Source organism: Bufo gargarizans, unplaced genomic scaffold (assembly GCF_014858855.1).
Source record: "Bufo gargarizans isolate SCDJY-AF-19 unplaced genomic scaffold, ASM1485885v1 original_scaffold_1049_pilon, whole genome shotgun sequence".
NCBI classification, from domain to species: domain Eukaryota; kingdom Metazoa; phylum Chordata; class Amphibia; order Anura; family Bufonidae; genus Bufo; species Bufo gargarizans.
In genome coordinates this window covers 73,908-95,934 of record NW_025334211.1, presented here as the reverse complement: position 1 = coordinate 95,934, position 22,027 = coordinate 73,908, and the positions used below count along the sequence as shown (strand labels likewise).

At 46.6% G+C, this 22,027-nt stretch overlaps 1 long non-coding RNA gene across 2 annotated transcripts; it reads right to left on the bottom strand.

Moving 5' to 3' along the window:
* Positions 1–12,575: 12,575 nt before the first annotated feature.
* On the bottom strand, positions 12,576–19,898 carry LOC122922904. Of its 2 annotated transcripts, XR_006387207.1 has the most exons (4): positions 19,844–19,898; positions 15,002–15,129; positions 14,830–14,918; positions 12,576–12,629 (listed from the first exon to the last, which is right to left on the bottom strand). It is a non-coding gene; the product is annotated as an uncharacterized LOC122922904 (long non-coding RNA). The 2 variants fall into 2 exon arrangements; XR_006387206.1 differs by lacking the exon at positions 19,844–19,898 and having other exon boundaries at positions 15,002–15,138.
* Positions 19,899–22,027: the final 2,129 nt, after the last annotated feature.

Below are 22,027 nucleotides of genomic sequence, written 5' to 3'. Positions count from 1 at the left end.
ATTGGATCCTCCGGCTCAGTGCTGATGAAATGTTTTTGGGTCTTCCACTTGACTTTTTTGTTCCATAACCCTCAGGATCATTTAAGAAATTCCAAATGACTGTCTTACTGTGTCCCACCTCAGCAGTGATGGCGCGCTGTGAGAGACCCTGCTTATGCAGTTCAACAACCCGACCACGTTCAAAAAGGGAGAGTTTTTTTGCCTTTGCCATCACAACGTGTGACTACCTGACAGAAGATGACAATGAATCCACATCTTTGCACAGATTTGGTCTTTTAAAGGCATGTGGTCCTAAAATTTTGATCAGCTGAAAAACAGCCTGTTTCAGTTTAATCGTTACTTTCAATGAATTGAATGCTCAAAAAATGTTTTGTCTCCGTCCCATCTCTTCTTGTTGCATGCTGAAGCTCTACTTGGAACCTTGTTAAGATCCAGCAATGTAAAATATGTTTTTTTTGCCATTTTTGAAGTGGTCTTAAACTTTTGATCAGGACTGTACTAAGGGTCAGGAGAGTGTTCAAATGAAAGGAGAAATGGGCTCCCCTACTGAACAGCCTCCAGCCCCCTTCAGGGTCAGACACGAGGAACACTGTCATTTACACTTTATATACATTTATTTATTCCATCTCTTATCTAGAAGTAATATTCTTCTGGGCGTAACCAATTACGAGGCATTCTTCCAGTTTAATGTCTGAACATTCAAGTATGGATTCTCTCAGTTCATGCCTGCAGTAACAAGCCAGTGCCTAACTCCTCATTCATCTGGCTGGTTAACATGAAGGTTCTGCACAACCTGAGCTCTCTAACACTACGATCATTCCTCCTCATACAGCTCCACTATATCTCAGCACTGCACCCGGTTTACACAGAGAGATGTGCGGCCAATAAATGACGTTAATAGGCGCTGGATGAATATACGATTATACCACAAAGGAGTGACTGCAGCATCTTTACACCGGGCAATTATCAGGAACAAACATTAATTCCTGATAATTACCTCCATCCTTATGTAAAAGGTCTTTAATGTAACTCCAATATGGGACCTCTGAATCCACCTTCTCCATCCAGTATCACATACCTGTGGTCACATGGACTGGAATGTCCTCCTCCACCTCACTCTTACACGGGGGATCGCCCATCATCCGCTCTTCTTCATCCTCCACTTTAATATCAGTCACATCTTCCCCATCATTTGTCATCTGTAACAATTCAGTACAATAGAGCAGACAGATCCACATAAGAGACCCCCACCATCTATGACCCCTCTATGACTGCAGGACCCCCCTATATAGATGTGTATAGGGCTCAGCTCCATCTACCTGATGGTTCTCTGGGAGCTTCTCCTCTGGACAGTCCTGGGAATACAGGGGACCGGGACATCTCTCGGGGGGATTTCTTTCTATGAGTCCATCTGTAGGAAACACACAGGGACAGGAGAGATCATTACATGTGATGATGAGATGATGGGAGTAGTATCCAGGTGACCCTGATATGACAGTCCTCCTCCTTACACTGCCGATCGGTCCATATATCCGTCTCCTCTTCTGCTTCATCTTTAACCTCAGCCTTAATATCAATCAGATTTTCATCCTAAACCAGAAAAATGTAAAATGATCTTTGGTTCAATCACTTTCTCAGATTCTTGTGTGACCTCAGCTCCATCTACCTGATGGTTCTCTGGGAGCTTCTCCTCTGGACAGTTCTGGGAATACAGAGGACGGGGACATCTCTCTGAGGGATTTCTCCTCCTGGATCCATCTGTGGAGACACAAGCACACAGTGACTGAATACATGGCCTCCTGTAGATCTGTCATTGGATCAGAGAGAAAGAGAACTGGTGGAGCGCCAGGGTATGAAAAGGAGAAAGGCAGAAGATAGTAGCCCCCAGACGTGCAGCTGCTCTTTGGGGGCTTTTTGCCTTCACACCACTTAGGGAGACTCTAGACCTTTGGGGGCTACTATCTTCTGCCTTTCTCCTTTTCATACCCATGCGCTCCACCAGCTCTCTTTTTTCTTGAATCCTTGTCCACTGTGACCTGTGAGTCGCTCCGCTGTATGAACCTTTTGTTCAATTAAGTGTGAGCAGCCTACTTATTTACGTCTCTTTTCCTGTTTATTCCTTTGGCATCCTTTGGCGCCCGTCCCACCCTATATCCCATTCCCAGTTCCATTTCCCTTCCGTTCCTCTTGTCCCTGTTTTCCTCATCCCCATTTACGCTCCCTTTTTCTCTTCTCTTCTTGCATTATGGATCAGACATTTCTCTCAGCTCCTTCACTTCTAGGTTTAGTGAAGAATGATCTGCTCCTCCCCGGCTCAACTCCAAGCTAATCCAGTCACCCACATGGAAACCCCAGACGAGCAGCTGCTCTTCCATCTAGAGACTTGGCTTTCTCTCCTACCTTCGTGTAGAAAGCATGTCCTGGGATGGAGAGAAAGTAATGCTATTCAGATGTGAATGAGAAACTACTAGTTGAGCTGAGAAGTTCTACAAGCTACTTCTAATCACCTGCTTCTAGGGTTCTATAGAATGGTGCGAGTTGTAATACAATCAGTGGAGAGGAGGAAGGCTCGGCTGGAAGCCCAGTTTGCTCCCAGTAGACATGTGGAATAGAGCAGACTAGCAGAATGATAGCAATCTTCCTATAATTCACATATGGACTTCCCGCTCTTATTATAAAGGCCGCTCCAGTCTTTGATGGTGTATTGAAGCGTTGAAATGCACAATTATAATTGGCAGCTAAATTGAAACAGTTTTTTCATTGATTAACAGAAGTGCCATTAACCGCTACAGGACCGCCGTACGCAGGATTGCGTCCTGGCAGCGGCCCTGCTCTTCTGGGTGGACGCATATACGCGTCCTCCCGCGATAGCCGAGATTTCCTGTGAACGCGCTCACACAGGCGCGCGCGCTCACAGGAACAGAAGGTAAGCGAGTGGATCTCCAGCCTGCCAGTGGCGATCGCTCGCTGGCAGGCTGGAGATGCGATTTTTTTTAACCCCTAACAGGTATATTAGACGCTGTTTTGATAACAGCGTCTAATATACCTGCTACCTGGTCCTCTGGTGGTCCCTTTTGTTTGGATCGACCAGCAGAGGACACAGGCAGCTCTGTAAAGTAGCACCAAACACCACACTACACTACACCCCCCCCTGTCACTTATTAACCCCTTATGAACCCCTGATCACCCCATATAGACTCCCTGATCACCCCCTGTCATTGATCACCCCCCTGTCATTGATCACCCCCCTGTAAGGCTCCATTCAGACGTCCGTATGATTTTTACGGATCCACGGATACATGGATCGGATCCGCAAAATGCATACGGACGTCTGAATGGAGCTTTACAAGGGGGTGATCAATGACAGGGGGGTGATCACGCATATACACTCCCTGATCACCCCCCTGTCATTGATCACCCCCCTGTAAGGCTCCATTCAGACGTCCGTATGTGTTTTGCGGATCCGATCCATGTATCTGTGGATCCGTAAAAATCATACGGACGTCTGAATGGAGCCTTACAGGGGGGTGATCAATGACAGGGGGGTGATCAATGACAGGGGGGTGATCAGGGAGTCTATATGGGTGATCACCCCCCTGTCATTGATCACCCCCCTGTAAGGCTCCATTCAGATGTTTTTTTGGCCCAAGTAAGCGGAAATATATATATTTTTTTGTTGTTTGTTTTTTCTTACAAAGTCTCATATTCCACTAACTTGTGTCAAAAAATAAAATCTCACATGGACTCACCGTACCCCTCACGGAATCCAAATGCATAACATTTTTTAGACATTTATATTCCAGACTTCTTCTCACGCTTTAGGTCCCCTAAAATGCCAGGGCAGTATAAATACCCCACATGTGACCCCATTTCGGAAAGAAGACACCCCAAGGTATTCCGTGAGGGGCATATTGAGTCCATGAAAGATTGAAATTTTTGTCCTAAAGTAGCGGAAAGGGAGACTTTGTGAGAAAAACCCCCAAAAAAATCAATTTCCGCTAACTTATGCCCAAAAAAAAAATTGCAATGAACTCGCCAGGCCCCTCATTGAATACCTTGGGGTGTCTTCTTTCCAAAGTGGGGTCACATGTGGGGTATTTATACTGCCCTGGCTTTTTAGGGGCCCTAAAGCGTGAGAAGAAGTCTGGGATCCAAATGTCTAAAAATGCCCTCCTAAAAGGAATTTTGGCCGCTTTGCGCATCTAGGCTGCAAAAAAGTGTCACACATGTGGTATCGCCGTACTCAGGAGAAGTTGGGGAATGTGTTTTGGGGTGTCATTTTACATATACCCATGCTGGGTGAGATAAATATCTTGGTCAAATGCCAACTTTGTATAAAAAAATGGGAAAAGTTGTCTTTTGCAATATGTAAAATGACACCCCAAAACACATTCCCCAACTTCTCCTGAGTACGGCGATACCACATGTGTGACACTTTTTTGCCGCCTAGGTGGGCAAAGGGGCACATATTCCAAAGAGCACCTTTCGGATTTCACCGGTCATTTTTTACAGATTTTGATTGCAAACTACTTCTCACACATATGGGCCCCTAGAATGCCAGGGCAGTATAACTTCTCCACAAGTGACCCCATTTTGGAAAGAAGACACCACAAGGTATTTTGTGATGGGCATAGTGAGTTCATGGAAGTTTTTATTTTTTGTCACAAGTTAGTGGAATATGAGACTTTGTAAGAAAAATAAAATAAAATAAAAATCATTTTCCGCTAACTTGTGACAAAAAATAAAAAATTCTAGGAACTTGCCATGCCCCTCACGGAATACCTTGGGGTGTCTTCTTTCCAAAATGGGGTCACTTGTGGCGTAGTTATACTGCCCTGGCATTCTAGGGGCCCAAATGTGTGAGAAGTAGGTTGCAATCATAATGTGTAAAAAATGGCCTGTGAAATCCGAAAGGTGCGCTTTGGAATATGTGCCCCTTTGCCCACCTTGGCTGCAAAAAAGTGTCACACATGTGGTATCGCCGTACTCAGGAGAAGTTGGGGAATGTGTTTTAGGGTGTCACTTTACATATACCCATGCTGGGTGAGAGAAATATCTTGGCAAAAGACAACTTTTCTTATTTTCTTATACAAAGTTGGCATTTGACCAATATATTTATCTCACCCAGCATGGGTATATGTAAAATGACACCCCAAAACACATTCCCCAACTTCTCCTGAGTACGGCGATACCACATGTGTGACACTTTTTTGCAGCCTAGGTCGGCAAAGGGGCACACATTCCAAAGAGCACCTTTCGGATTTCACCGGTCATTTTTTGCAGATTTTGATTTCAAACTACTTCTCACGCATATGGGCCCCTAAAATGCCAGGGCAGTATAACTACCCCACAAGTGACCCTATTTTGGAAAGAAGACACCCCATGGTATTTTGTGATGGGCATAGTAAGTTCATGGAAGTTTTTATTTTTTGTCACAAGTTAGTGGAATATGAGACTTTGTAAGGAAAAAAAAAAAATCATCATTTTCCGCTAACTTGTGACAAAAAATAATAAGTTCTATGAACTCACTATGCCCATCAGTGAATACCTTAGGGTGTCTACTTTCCGAAATGGGGTCATTTGTGGGGGTTTTCTACTGTCTGGGCATTGTAGAACCTCAGGAAACATGACAGGTGCTCGGAAAGTCAGAGCTGCTTCAAAAAGCGGAAATTCACATTTTTGTACCATAGTTTGTAAACGCTACAACTTTTACCCAAACCATTTTTTTTTTATTACCCAAACCATTTTTTTTTATCAAAGACATGTAGAACAATAAATTTTGCGAAAAATGTATATATGGATGTCGTTTTTTTTGCAAAATTTTACAACTGAAAGTGAAATTTCGTTAAATTTCGATTAATAACAAAAAAAGTAAAAATGTCAGCAGCAATGAATTACCACCAAATGAAAGCTCTATTAGTGAGAAGAAAAGGAGGTAAAATTCATTTGGGTGGTAAGTTGCATGACCGAGCGATAAACGGTGAAAGTAGTGTAGTGCAGAATTGTAAAAAGTGGCCTGGTCATTAAGGGGGTTTAATCTAGGGGGGCTGAGGGGGTTAAACAGGCGCTGGTATGAGCACAGCGGTGAAGGGAACTGAACTGGTTAATTATAAACTTGATCGTTTTTATGCAGAAAAATGCACGCTTGCGCAGTGTAGCCAGCACTATGTATGCGGTGTTGCTGGACCTGCCTTTTTAAAAATAAATGAGCTTACTGCTGAAAATCTGATGTCTCTGCAGGCAGCGCAGGACTGCGGCTATGAAGCTGCCCTCAGTGTAAACCGCACCCAGAACTGTAAGTGACCCTGTAAAGTATCCCTGCCTGATAAACCTACTGATCCCATCTATGTCCCTATATTATCCTCAGCAGACCAGAAGACCCCTCCTTGTGTCTACAGCTCAGACACAGTGAATGCACGTCCTCTCTCAGTGCAAGCTGTGCTTCCAAGCAAGCCCACAGACTCAAGGACCCGCTGCAATCCTGCCCCCCGAGTGCCTCACAGGCTGTCAGCAAGCCCCCTCCCAGGGTCATGTGAGCCTCCATGCCTATTTCCCACTATTTTTCACAATTATATGGCATGTGTGAAATCTGCAACAAATCCAATTAGTTCATCTCTTGTCCCCATCCTACGCTTATGACCCTGAGGAGCCCCATGTGTATTATTGACCTCTGTCCGAGGAAACGCAAAGGGACATCCTGGGTACAAAGCTTCAGTCCGCAGCAGATGGCGTTCGTAGGGCCTTTTCTGTACTGATGTTCATGATTGCCTTCATGGCTTGTCTTCTTTACACCTCATTACGTGCACATATGAGGGGTCAGTTATGAAGTCTGGCATTTTAGACGCCGGTCTTAATAAACCCTGTGCCTGGCGGTGGATCTGCCGGAGTTATAAAGAGGTGCCAGCGTCTACATAACTTCGGCGCGTCCAGCGCCAGTTACGAATCTAAGATGCTCCCTTGCTGACGTAGATTTAGACCATTTTCTACAACTAAAACAGGCGTAGAAAATGATGAATGAGACGGGCCTGCCCCGTTCACACGCCACGTCCACTTATTCTAGATCTGGGGCGAGCAGGAAAAAGTCATAGATGGTGGCGCCACAATGTGCACCAGAAATAGGCCTAATGTAGGTGTCTTTCTAGATCATAAATAACCCCAAGGTGGCTAAAATATTCTCCCCAAAAGATTTGCATTAACACTCTTCCTGGGGTCACACTATTGTTCTAGACAGATGGAATGGTAATACATGAAGGCTGGCAGATATAAAAAATATTAACCCATTCCACACTGCAGACAACTAAAAGTTTCTATATGTCACCAGCAGGGGTTTTTATGGTCACAGACATTTTTGCCCAAAATTCTGTTACACATTTTCCATCGTCACAGTCAGCAGATATTGTGGGAGGAAATGTCCAATTGTGCATTTTCAAAAACCTGCTGCAAAGTACAAAGCTTATTTTACTGCTAGCATGGTATATTTTGACCACAGATGTTGCCCAGTTGCTAATTTTTTCCCCTAAAAGTTTTTTTTCCCCAGCGTTACAGTCACAGATAATGAAATGTGTGGAGAGTAAAGAACTAAATGTGCCCAGTAATCTGTGTGCAAACTGAACTCCTACCTGGGAAAGTTGCTGGCGGTGCAGTTGCTGTCGTACCACCTAGTGGATTACACTGCCTTTAGGGAGCTGATGGCATGCACTCAACCTCGACAGAAGATACCTTGCTGCAAACCACTGTATATTTCATAAAAAAATGTCATCTCTCCCTTGTATGGTCATTTGGCGGAGAGCGTGGGCCACGCCTTGGAATTGTCGCTGTGCAGCAAGGTGCACACCACCATCGACATGTGGAGCAGCTGTTACGGGCAGGGACAGCACATGTCTTTCATGGACCACTGGGTCAATGTTTTGATCAGTAGTGGCGTCGCAGCACCACAACTACAAGGCCAGGTCCTATTGACACATCCACATTTGTGTTGCTTTGGTTTCCACGCCAGCCGCTTATCCACCTCCTCCTCCATGTCTTCCCCAACAAAAACAGCGCAGAGCCTTGCTCCCACTCCCCGCCCCTCTTACCACACGTGTAAAGTGAGGCGTTGCCATGCGGTGATACAACGGATCAGCCTGGGCGAGAGAAGCCACACAGCGGATTAGTTGCTAATCTGCATCAAGCAGAACATTTCTCACTGGATGTCCGGCTGACAACGACAACAGGGCAAAGTGATCAGCGCAATGGCAGGAACATCATGGCTGTGCTGCAGTTGGAAATAACACAAGCTCCCAGCATGGCGCATGTGATCAATTTAGTCATGCAATGCTTTTTAAAAAATTATCATGGCTTGCAGAAGGTGGCCATATCCAGGAGAGTGTCTGCACATTTTAGATGTTCTCATGTGGTAAGAAATGCTCTCCTGGACTTGCAGCGACAGAAGAGTCTGCCTTTACAACACTTGATCTGTCATGTTCCAACTCGCTGGAATTCAGCAGCAGGGAGCTCAGGCAGTTGCAGCTCATCAGAGACACCTGTTGGGTCCTGACGCACTTCAAAGAGGCCACAAAATGTGTCAGTAGGGACAACTGCAGCATGAACAACCTCATCCCCCTCATATTTATTTTACAACAAAACTGCACACTGATGCAACAAGGAATGGGGAATATAGCACATCTTCTCCTTCTTACTTGTAGATGTGGGGGCACCCTAATATCTCTGGCTGTATAATAACAACTACAATGTACACTCACCGAAAGAATCATTAGGAGCACCTGTTCTATTTCTCATTAATGCGATTATCTAGTCAACCACTCACATGGCAGTTGCTTCGATGCATGTAGGGTTGTGGTCCTGGTCAAGACAATCTCCTGATCTCCAAGCTGAATGTCAGAATGGGAAAGAAAGGTGGGCTACAACAGCAGAAGACCCCACCGGGTACCACTCATCTCCACTACAAATAGGAAAAAGAGGCTACAATTTGCACGAGCTCCACCAAAACTGGACTGTTGAAGACTGGAAAAATGTTGCCTGGTCTGATGAGTCTCGATTTCTGTTGAGACATTCAAATGGTAGAGTCCGAATTTGGCGTTAACAGAATGAGAACATGTATCCATCATGCCTTGTTACCACTGTGCAGGCTGGTGGTGGTGGTGTAATGGTGTGGGGGGTGTTTTCTGGGCACACTTTAGGCCCCTTAGTGCCAATTGGCCATCGTGTAAATGCCACGGGCTACCTGAGCATTGTTTCTGACCATGTCCATCCCTTCATGACCACCATGTACCCATCCTCTGATGGCTACTTCCAGCAGGATAATGCACCATGTCACAAAGCTCCAATCATTTCAGATTGGTTTCTTGAACATGACAATGAGTTCACTGCACTAAAATGGCCCCCACAGTCACCAGATCTCAACCCAATAGAGCATCTCTGGGATGTGGTGGAACGGGAGCTTCGTGCCCTGGATGTGCATCCCTCAAATCTCCACCAACTGCAAGATGGTATCCTATCAATATGGGCCAACATTTCTAAAGATGCTATCAGCACCTTGTGGAATCAATGCCACGTAGAATTAAGGAAGATCTGAAGGCAAAAGGGGGTCCAACACCGTATTAGTATGGTGGTCCTAATAATTCTTTAGGTGAGTGTATATGGTACAAATAGATATTTATTTCGATTAGATGTGATTCGACATATAGTTAAAATTTATAACCTTATATTAGTTGATCCACTCAAAAAATATAAATAGAAGGTTATGAGGATTAAAAATATAATAAAAAATATTAAAAAAATAAAAAATACAGAAACTAAAATAGAAAAAAAATACATGTATTAAAAACTATGTAGGGTCCACTGTATGAAATAACTAGTGATTCCGTCCTTACAGTAGTGGTCCTTCAATTACTGCCCAGAAAAATGGCGCTCCTGCTACTGACGGGGAAAAGTATATACATTAGTCAATAGTCGACAAGCCGTATATATGGTTGTATCGGCCGTTCTGAAATAATTACCGGCACTTTGTAAACATCCAGCTCTTTATCGATATCAGCTGTGGATAGAAGCTGCGATATACGAGTTCAAAAAGTGTAAGCTCAAAGATTGTCCAATCCACAGGTGTATATGTACAGGCCGTGTATAGAATTACTGTACCCGTCTTGTAGTACTCAGCTGCAGTGTTGCAGGCTTGTTTGCTGTGCTCTACCTGCTCGTAGCGTGGCGTCCCACGTGAGCGGGAGCTGCAGCGATATCTTGTGCACCAGGGTAGATGTGGTGATGTCCGCGGAGCCGAGGGGCTTGCCGTATGGGTGGATCGATCTATGTTGAAATTTCTGTACGGTCCTTTTGTAGAATTATGAAGACTGCTGGAATATATCAATCCTTCCTGTACTGCAGGGATACCAAACGCGTTTCGAAGCGCAATGCTTCTTCCTCAGTGGTCGCAAGGAGAGCACTGAACCAATATTTTCCAAACTGGCCACTGACTTCTACATACACTGATCTTCTCCATCCTGCTCACGGCCCACTGGCTGTTGTGGACCCACATGGATGAGGAAGTGAAGGAGGATGAGGCTGGAGGAGTAGTTGGTGGGTCAGGGGGACATGGTGTTTTCACAGGCAGAGCCATAGAATGAGACTGACAGTCATTACGACAGACATGGCCGTGGCCAATCATAGCAGTGCAGGCGGATTCTGAAAGAATTGGGTCCTTGGACACAATATCGGGAATGGCAATCTGTATGTTTGGTTACTTACATGCTGAGAGGAGTATCATTCACATCAAGCAGTCCGATGATTACTGGACAGCAATGCTTTGAGACCCTGGGGGAATATTTTCCTGATACCGAAAGGGGGGAAAACTTGTTGTATTACCAGGACACGCTTTGTGCCCAGCTTGCTGCAGCTTTTGCCAAGCAGATGTTGTCCACGTAGCTGACCAGGAGGCCCCTCTCTGCCTTCTGCTCCGACTCACCACTATCCTGCCAGAGCTACCACTACAAAAAGGAGCAAAAGCCACAGCAGCAAACAGTTCCGTTTGCTGAACACGATGGAACCGTTTTTTCAGGTGCTACCCCTACATGGCGCACATCAGCAAACAAATACGCACCACAGGAACAACCTGTATCCGTCGTGCCTGGACTGTGCCTTTTCTCCAGCACATACCCTGTTCCTCGACCCCATGGACTTCTGGGGAGGGTGGAATTGGCCCAGTGTCTCCAGTGTCAGGGGGAGTATTCTGTGTAGCAGGTATTGTCACACTGATGCAGACAGAATTGTTGTTTGTAATTGTACAAAACATTGTCCTTGTCAATATGAATGAGGCATGGATCGGTGAGTTTTTTCACACTCCTCCAGGTGAGGCGGATGACTAGATCTGCCATTGCTGACGGTGGCAATTTATCATCAGCCCAATGATGCCTCTGTCTGCCTGTCCATCTTGTTCAATACTGAATTGCTGCTGCTCCTCCTACAGCCCCTACTACTGCACCTACACAACCCCATATGCCCTGCCTTGTCTGTCAGGGTCTATACTGTACTGCTGCTGTCACGGTCACTACTGCCACCACCCCTGCACAGCCACACATCTCTAACAACTTCCATGCTGTAGAGCTGCTGCTCCAAATAAAGGCAGAATTTTTGGACCGCTTGTTCAGAACAAGTCAATGCTTTGTCTGATACAACTGTATGTGTGTGTGTCTAAACACCGGCAGGTATCTGCCCACAATAAGGAATCATTTTTTGAATGTTTAAGTCCTAAAGGAATAACTGATCCGAGTGATGGAGAGTAGAAAAAGAAAACAATTATATAAATAAATTAAAAAAAGACAAAGACGAGAGAGAAAGAATCCTTGGAGTCTCCGGAGGGTTATACAAAACTTTGCAGGGAAATAAGACGAATTTTATTTTCTCATCTCTACGTCACTGAATTGAGTACGGTGTGTCTGTGCTCCAGGTGTCTCCATTGGCAGCCGCTGTGAGCTGAGTTAGTGCACAGTTTCTCCACAACCTGAGCTCTCCAACACTACGATCATTCCTCCTCATACAGCTCCACTATTTCTCAGCATTGAAACCGGTTTACACAGAGAGATGTGCGGCCGATAAATGACGTTAATAGGCGCCGGATGAATATACGATTATACCACAAAGGAGTGACTGCAGCATCTTTACACCGGGCAATTATCAGGAACAGGCGATCGGACAATCATTCATTCCTGATAATTGCCTCCATCCTCACCCTTAGTGTAGCTCCAAGATGGGACCTCTGAATCCACCGTCTCCATCCAGTATCACATACCTGTGGTCACATGGACTGGAAGGTCCTCCTCCACCTCACTCTTACACGGGGGATCGCCCATTATCTGCTCTTCTTCATCCTCCACTTTAATATCAGTCACATCTTCCCCCTGATTTGTCATCTGTAACAATTCAGGACAACACAGCAGACAGGTGGGAAATCTAACAGATCCACATAAGAGACCCCCACAATCTATGACCCCTCCATGACTGCAGGACCCCCCTATATAGGTGTGTATAGGGCTCAGCTCCATCTACCTGATGGTTCTCTAGGAGCTTCTCCTCTGGACAGTCCTGGGAATACAGAGGAAGGGGACATCTCTCGGGGGGATTTCTCCTCCTGGATCCATCTGTGGAGACACAAGCACACAGTGACTGAATACATGGCCTCCTGTAGATCTGTCTATAGATCAGACACTTCTCTCAGCTCCTTCACTTCTAGGTTTAGTGATTGGGGCCTAAATTACAATGTTCTGCTCCTTTACCAGCTAAACCCCAAGCTAATCCGGTCACCCACATGGAAACTCCAGGCGTGGAGCTGCTCTTCCATCCAGAGACCTGCCTTCACCCCATTCTTCGGTGTCGAACATGTCCTAGGATGGGGGTCCAATGAGAGCAAGAAGGAGGGAACCAGAGAGAAAACAGCAGGAGAACTTCCAACTCAGACACGTCGGATACAGTAGCTAAAAAATCTGGAAGAGGGGTCCAGCCTGTGTAGGAGGAGCTTAGTGTCTGCAGGAGGGGTCAAGCCTGTGTAGGATAAGCTTAGTATCTGGAGGAGGGGCACAGCCTGTGTAGGAAGAGATTAGTGTCTGGAGAAGGAGTATATCCTGTGTGGGAGGAGCTTAGTGTCTAGAGGAGGAGTACAGCATGTGTGGGAGGGACTTAGTGTCTGGAGGAGGAGTACAGCCTGTGTAGGAGGAGCGTAGTGTCTGGAGGAGGGGTATAGCCTGTGTAAGAAGAGCATAGTGTCTAGAGGAGGGGAACAGCCTGTGTAGGAGGAGCTTAGTGTCTGGAGAAGGGGTACAGCCTGTGTAGGAGGAGCTTAGTGTCTGGAGAAGGGGTACAGCCTGTGTAGGAGGAGATAGTGTCTGGAGAAGGAGTGCAGCCTGTGTAGGAGGAGCTGCAGTGGCTGGGTTTGGGGTGGTCCAAACGCGACGCTGGGTCTCCTGGATACTGTTGAGGTGTCACCACGTGTTACCAGATGGGAGGGTAAGGCATTATGAACCCCAATGGGAAATAAGTCCAAAGAGTCAGTGTCTGCAATAAACTAGGGGGCTTCTTTACTGGAGGAATTCAGGTGCAAAACAATACTGGTAAGGCATGGGGCTGGCTTCTCCAGTCTCCTCCCTGGCAGAAGAAGGGTTTGATGCTGAGGAAAGGCCTACGCTAGATGTTTCTCTCTCTCTCTCAGAAGGCTGGTACCCTGGCCAAAGGCCCATGGTCTGTGGCTCAGTAGTCCAGATGGCTCCTTGGTCACAGATCGGGTGACCCATGGTCTGTGGCTCGGCGTCCCCATCTTTGCGTCTTCTTCTGGTCACTCATGCAGACTGGCAGAGTCTCCCCCTCCAAGCACTGGTCCCTAACTGCAGCACACTAGGGGCTCTGACTGCTCTCCTTATATACAGTTTTAGCTAGACTGGAACCTTCAAGTGGGAGGAGTGGAGAAGCTCAGCACAAACAGATACAATGTTACAGTTTCCGTCTGTCATAGACTTACATTACAGCTTCAAGGATACTCAATGACAATGACACAGGAGTTTTTTCCAGACATAAGGACAGAGATAAAATCAGACAGTCACAAGGTCAGTCTGTTTGGTTTTGGTGGTAAACGACGTCTGTGGAAAATGACCAGCTTCTTATTTAAAGTCCAAAAAGTCTCTCAGCAATTACAGTGATAATGAACAGGACACATATATCACAGCATACATATAAAATGCAGTTACACAGCAATAAACAGTGCAAGTTAACCCTTTCAAGAGAAATAAAGTAAGAAGTTTTAACTTTACATAGGGGAAAAAGGCAAATGTCCACGAATGTCCAAACGTCAACGCCCCGCTGCTCCAGGGCACTACGGAGCTGACTGTCTGGGGGAGCGGCATATTACTGAGTCACGCCACACCCTGCTAGCTGCTACGCGGGCTGTACATGGGGGTAGATGAAGATAAATATATCTGGCGACGCCCCGTTACCCACTCCGACCCGCTCCCGTTTCTGAAGTGAAAAATGGCAGATGTGACAATATTTTGAAAAGTCGCAGTTAACCCTTAATGAACCAAGCACATTATTTAAAAACTGCATTAAAACAGCTATAACTTTTTGGTTTTTTCATAGATGTACTTGTATGAGGTCTAATTTTATAAGTTATAGTTTTTAATGCACCATTTTGTGTACATGTAATGATTTATTAAAGCCAGCTGTTTAGCTAAAAAAAACGTTGTTTATGTCAGTAAAAAGGCGTATTAGTAAGGGTTAAAATGCGATTTTCTTAACACCACTTTAAAAGCACAAAGACAATGATAAATCTTTGAATATATATTCTCCTCTTACCCTGTGATGTGAGGGGCCGGTGGTCCTCCATCAAGTGTCCTTCTATATACTCCCAGTCCTCCATGGACATCCTGACACCTTACAGGAACCTGACAACACAATGACACCATCATCACCCAGATCCCCCCAGTGCTGTTACTGGAGAACCTCCCAGTATTCCCAGCAGTGTCACCTCTCTAGTCAGCAGCTCAGTGATCTTGTGGGTGACTCCTAGGATCTTCTGCTCATGTACTAGGGGGTGAGGGGGAGGCTCTCAGATGGATGATGGGAGTAATACCCAATGTCCACTATTGTGCAATCCTGTGGAAAAACAGTGAGAGATAGGGAAAAATCATCTCAAGTCTCACCGCTCTTACAGAAAAGAGTCCATAGTCTCACTGCTCTTACAGTAAAGAGTCCATAGTCTCACTGCTCTTACAGTAAAGAGTCCATAGTCTCACTGCTCTTACAGTAAATAGTCCACAGTCTCACTGCTCTTACAGTATAGAGTCCATAGTCTCACTGCTCTTACAGTATAGAGTCCATAGTCTCACTGCTCTTACAGTATAGAGTCCATAGTCTCACTGCTCTTACAGTATAGAGTCCATAGTCTCACTGCTCTTACAGTAAAGAGTCCATAGTCTCACTGCTCTTACAGTAAAGAGTCCATAGTCTCACTGCTCTTACAGTATAGAGTCCATAGTCTCACTGCTCTTACAGTAAAGAGTCCATAGTCTCACTGCTCTTACAGTACAGAGTCCATAGTCTCACTGCTCTTACAGTAAGAGAGTCTATAGTCTCACTGCTCTTACAGTACAGAGTCCATAGTCTCACTGCTCTTACAGTATAGAGTCCATAGTCTCACTGCTCTTACAGTATAGAGTCCATAGTCTCACTGCTCTACAGTAAGAGTCCATAGTCCTCACCGCTCTTACAGTATAAGAGTCCATAGTCTCACTCGCTCTTACAGTAAAGAGTCCATAGTCTCACTGCTCTTACAGTATAGAGTCCATAGTCTCACTGCTCTTACAGTATAGAGTCCATAGTCTCACTGCTCTTACAGTAAAGAGTCCATAGTCTCACTGCTCTTACAGTAAAGAGTCCATAGTCTCACTGCTCTTACAGTACAGAGTCCATAGTCTCACTGCTCTTACAGTATAGAGTCCATAGTCTCACTGCTCTTACAGTATAGAGTCCATAGTCTCACTGCTCTTACAGTATAGAGTCCATAGTCTCACTGCTCTTACAGTATAGAGTCCATAGTCTCACTGCTCTTACAGTAAAGAGTCCATAGTCTCACTGCTCTTACAGTAAAGAGTCCATAGTCCACTGCTCTTACAGTATAGAGTCCATAGTCTCACTGCTCTTACAGTATAGAGTCCATAGTCCTCACTGCTCTTACAGTATAGAGTCCATAGTCCTCACTGCTCTTACAGTAAGAGTCCATAGTCTCACCGCTCTTACAGTATAGAGTCCATAGTCTCACTGCTCTTACAGTACAGAGTCCATAGTCCTCACGCCTCTTACAGTATAGAGTCCCATAGTCTCACTGCTCTTACAGTATAAGAGTCCATAGTCTCACTGCTCTTACAGTATAGAGTCCCATAGTCCTCACTGCTCTTACAGTATAGAGTCCATAGTCTCACTGCTCTTACCGTAAAGAGTCATAGTCGCACTGCTCTTACCGTAAAGAGTCCAGAGTCTCACTGCTCTTACAGTATAGAGTCCATATTCTCACTGCTCTTACAGTAATAGAGTCCATAGTCTCACTGCTCTTACAGTATAGAGTCCATAGTCTCACCGCTCTTACAGTATAGAGTCCATAGTCTCACCGCTTCTTACAGTATAGAGTCCATAGTCTCACTGCTCTTACAGTATAGAGTCCATAGTCTCACTGCTCTTCGTACAGTACAGAGTCCATAGTCTCACTGCTCTTACAGTATAGAGTCCATAGTCTCACTGCTCTTACAGTAAGAGTCCATAGTCTCACTGCTCTTACAGTATAGAGTCCATAGTCTCACTGCTCTTACAGTATAGAGTCCATAGTCTCACTGCTCTTACAGTAAAGAGTCCATAGTCTCAACTGCTCTTACAGTATAGAGTCCATAGTCTCACTGCTCTTACAGTATAGAGTCCATAGTCTCACTGCTCTTACAGTATAGAGTCCATAGTCTCACTGCTCTTACAGTATAGAGTCCATAGTCTCACTGCTCTTACAGTATAAGAGTCCATAGTCTCACTGCTCTTACAGTATAAGAGTCCATAGTCTCACTGCTCTTACAGTATAGAGTCCATAGTCTCACTGCTCTTACAGTATAGAGTCCATAGTCTCACTGCTCTTACAGTATAGAGTCCATAGTCTCACTGCTCTTACAGTAAGAGTCCATAGTCTCACTGCTCTTACAGTATAGAGTCCATAGTCTCACTGCTCTTACAGTATAGAGTCCATAGTCTCACTGCTCTTACAGTAATAGAGTCCATAGTCTCACTGCTCTTACAGTATAGAGTCCATAGTCTCACTGCTCTTACAGTATAGAGTCCATAGTCTCACTGCTCTTACAGTATAGAGTCCATAGTCTCACTGCTCTTACAGTATAAGAGTCCATAGTCTCACTGCTCTTACAGTATAGAGTCCATAGTCTCACTGCTCTTACAGTAAAGAGTCCATAGTCTCACTGCTCTTACAGTATAGAGTCCATAGTCTCACTGCTCTTACAGTATAGAGTCCATAGTCTCACTGCTCTTACAGTATAGAGTCCATAGTCTCACTGCTCTACAGTACAGAGTCCATAGTCTCACTGCTCTTACAGTAAAGAGTCCATAGTCTCACTGCTCTTACAGTATAGAGTCCATAGTCTCACTGCTCTTACAGTAAGAAGTCCATAGTCTCACTGCTCTTACAGTACAGAGTCCATAGTCTCACTGCTCTTACAGTATAGAGTCCATAGTCTCACTGCTCTTACAGTAAAGAGTCCATAGTCTCACTGCTCTTACAGTATAGAGTCCATAGTCTCACTGCTCTTACAGTAAAGAGTCCATAGTCTCACTGCTCTTACAGTATAGAGTCCATAGTCTCACTGCTCTTACAGTAAAGAGTCCATAGTCCTCACTGCTCTTACAGTATAGAGTCCATAGTCTCACTGCTCTTACAGTATAGAGTCCATAGTCTCACTGCTCTTACAGTATAAAGAGTCCATAGTCTCACTGCTCTTACAGTATAGAGTCCATAGTCTCACTGCTCTTACAGTAATAGAGTCCATAGTCTCACTGCTCTTACAGTATAGAGTCCATAGTCTCACTGCTCTTACAGTATAGAGTCCATAGTCCTCACTGCTCTTACAGTATAGAGTCCATAGTCTCACTGCTCTTACAGTATAGAGTCCATAGTCTCACTGCTCTTACAGTATAGAGTCCATAGTCTCCTGCAGCTAGCTCTTACAGTACAGAGTCCATAGTCTCACTGCTCTTACAGTATAGAGCCATAGTCTCACTGCTCTTACAGTATAGAGTCCATAGTCTCACTGCTCTTACAGTAAAGAGTCCATAGTCTCACTGCTCTTACAGTAAAGAGTCCATAGTCTCACTGCTCTTACAGTACTAGAGTCCATAGTCTCACTGCTCTTACAGTATAGAGTCCATAGTCTCACTGCTCTTACAGTATAGAGTCCATAGTCTCACTGCTCTTACAGTATAGAGTCCATAGTCTCACTGCTCTTACAGTAAGAGTCCATAGTCTCACTGCTCTTACAGTACAGAGTCCATAGTCTCACTGCTCTTACAGTACAGAGTCCATAGTCTCACTGCTCTTACAGTAAAGAGTCCATAGTCTCACTGCTCTTACAGTATAGAGTCCATAGTCTCACCGCTCTTACAGTACAGAGTCCATAGTCTCACTGCTCTTACAGTATAGAGTCCATAGTCTCACTGCTCTTACAGTATAGAGTCCATAGTCTCACTGCTCTTACAGTATAGAGTCCATAGTCTCACCTGCTCTTACAGTAAGAGTCCATAGTCTCACTGCTCTTACAGTATAGAGTCCATAGTCTCACGCTCTTACAGTAAGAGTCCATAGTCTCACTGCTCTTACAGTAGAGTCCATAGCCAGCACTGCTCTTACAGTAGAGTCCATAGTCTCACTGCTTACAGTATAGAGTCCATAGTCTCACTGCTCTTACAGTATAGAGTCCATAGTCTCACTGCTCTTACAGTATAGAGTCCATAGTCTCACTGCTCTTACAGTATAGAGTCCATAGTCTCACTGCTCTTACAGTAAGAGTCCATAGTCTCACTGCTCTTACAGTAGAGTCCATAGTCTCACTGCTCTTACAGTATAGAGTCCATAGTCTCACTGCTCTTACAGTATAGAGTCCATAGTCTCACTGCTCTTACAGTATAGAGTCCATAGTCTCACTGCTCTTACAGTATAGAGTCCATAGTCTCACTGCTCTTACAGTATAGAGTCCATAGTCTCACTGCTCTTACAGTAAGAGTCCATAGTCTCACTGCTCTTACAGTATAGAGTCCATAGTCTCACTGCTCTTACAGTACAGAGTCCATAGTCTCACTGCTCTTACAGTATAGAGTCCATAGTCTCACCGCTCTTACAGTATAGAGTCCATAGTCTCACTGCTCTTACAGTATAGAGTCCATAGTCTCACTGCTCTTACAGTAAAGAGTCCATAGTCTCTCTGCTCTTACAGTATAGAGTCCATAGTCTCACTGCTCTTACAGTACAGAGTCCATAGTCTCACTGCTCTTACAGTACAGAGTCCATAGTCTCACTGCTCTTACAGTACAGAGTCCATAGTCTCACTGCTCTTACAGTATAGAGTCCATAGTCTCACTGCTCTTACAGTAAAGAGTCCATAGTCTCACTGCTCTTACAGTATAGAGTCCATAGTCTCTCCTAATAAGCTTAACACTTGGACCCTTCACTATTACACGCCCGTCACCCCTGAACATACGCCCGCTGTATACTGCGCTGTGGTCCTGGCTGATAACAGAGAGAAGAGCGGTGACTACCAGCCATACATACCCGTCCTGGCCCGTCTCTGCAGCTCCCATATTCTAATAGGTGAAGGACCTGTGATGATGTCATAGTCATGTGATTAGTCACATGAGGGGCGGAGCTCAAATCTAGAGACTATATTAGACGGTGGCTCAGTATTGCAGATTGTATTAGGTGGTGGGTAAAGGACCTGTGATGATGTCATAGTCATGTGATCCTGAGGGGCGGAGTTTGGTTCTGGTCATACAGTTAACCCCTCAGTGACCTGAGTCTCGGTTGCAGAGTTTCTGGCGGTCGGCCTGTAGCATGTGATGGTTTTGGGATCTCGTGTCTTGGTCGCGGTGTCGGTGGGATTAGTGTTCGCTCCGGGTGTTTATTTTAGTCATATACCAGAATCAAGTCAGTGTGAGGCAAAATACTCACCCTGACCCCGATACCTGACCCTGACCCCATCCACCTTTCCGCGGGTCAGGACCGGGTCTTGGATGATAGTTTGCCGGGCGGCGGTAATACAGACGAGGGGAGATGCTAGACGCAGGAGTGCGGGGAGCGCACATCACAGAGGAGGAAGGAGGGAGAGCTCTGTGATGATGGCCAGCCTCTGCCACCGATGAAAAGCCTGACCGAGGGGCTGTGAGAGGGATTGGTTCGGGTGGCACTGCCCACAATGGAGATGACCATGGCGGCCGCAGCTAGTATCGGAGGGAGGGAGCGGGAGATGGACCTTGGAGCGCAGGTAATCTTCCTGTCATGTGGACCTTGAAAAATCACAGAGACAGACAGCAGCGGAGTCCAGCGCAGCAGAGTCCAGCGCAGCAGAGCCCAGCGCAGCAGAGTCCAGCGCAGCAGAGCCCAGCGCAGCAGAGTCCAGCGCAGCAGAATCCAGCGCAGCAAAGCCCAGCGCAGCAGAGTCCAGCGCAGCAGAGTCCAGCGCAGCAAAGCTCAGCACAGCAGAGTCCAGCGCAGCAGAGTCAAGCGCAGCAGAGCCCAGCGCAACAGAGTCCAGCGCAGCAGAATCCAGCGCAGCAAAGCCCAGCGCAGCAGAGTCCAGCGCAGCAGAGTCCAGCGCAGCAGAGTCCAGCGCAGCAAAGCTCAGCACAGCAGAGCCCAGCGCAGCAGAGTCCAGCGCAGCAGAGCCCAGCGCAGCAAAGCTCAGCACAGCAGAGCCCAGCGCAGCAAAGCCCAGCGCAGCAGAGCCCAGCGCAGCAAAGCCCAGTGCAGCACAGCCTAGCGCAGCAGAGCATAGTGCAGCACAGCCCAGTGCAGCTGAGCCCAGCGCAGTAGAGCCCATTGCAGCAAAGCCCAGTGCAGCAGAGCCCAGCGCAGAAAAGCCCAGTGCAGCAGAGCTAAGTGCAACAAAGCTCAGTGCAGCAGAGCCCAGTGCAGCAGAGCCCAGTGCAGCAGAGCTAAGTGCAGCAAAGCCCAGTGCAGCAGAGCCCAGTGCAGCAGAGCCCAGTGCAGCAGAGCTAAGTGCAGCAGAGCCCAGTTCAGCAAAGCCCAGTGCAGCAGAGCCCAGTGCAGCAGAGCCCAGTTCAGCAAAGCCCAGCAGAGCCCAGTGCATCAAAGCCCAGCGCAGCAGAGACCAGTGCAGCAGAGCCCAGTGCAGCAAAGCCCAGCGCAGCAGAGACCAGTGCAGCGGAGACCAGTGCAACAGAGCCTAGTGCAGCAGAGCCCAGCGCAGCGAAAACCCAGCGCAGCGGAGTTCAGTGCAGCAAAGCCCAGCGCAGCGGATCCCAGCACAACGGAGCCCAGTGCAGCAGAGCCCAGTGCAGCGGATCCCATCACAGCGGAGCCCAGTGCAGCGGAGCACAGTGCAGCAAAGCCCAGTGCAGCAGAGCTAAGTGCAGCAAAGTCCAGTGCAGCAGAGCTAAGTGCAGCAAAGCCCAGTGCAGCAAAGCCCAGCGCAGCAAAGCCCAGTGCAGCAGAGCCCAGTGCAGCGGATCCCAGTGCAGCAGAGCCTAGTGCAGCAAAGCCCAGTGCAGCAGAGCCCAGTGCAGCAGAGCCTAGTGCAGCGGATCCCAGCACAGCGGAGCCCAGCGCAGCAGAGCCCAGTGCAGCGGATCCCAGCGCAGTGGAGCCCAGTGCAGCGGATCCCAGCACAGCAGAGCCCAGTGCAGCAAAGCCCAGTGCAGCAGAGCCCAGTGCAGCGGATCCCAGTGCAGCAGAGCCTAGTGCAGCAAAGCCCAGTGCAGCAGAGCCCAGTGCAGCAGA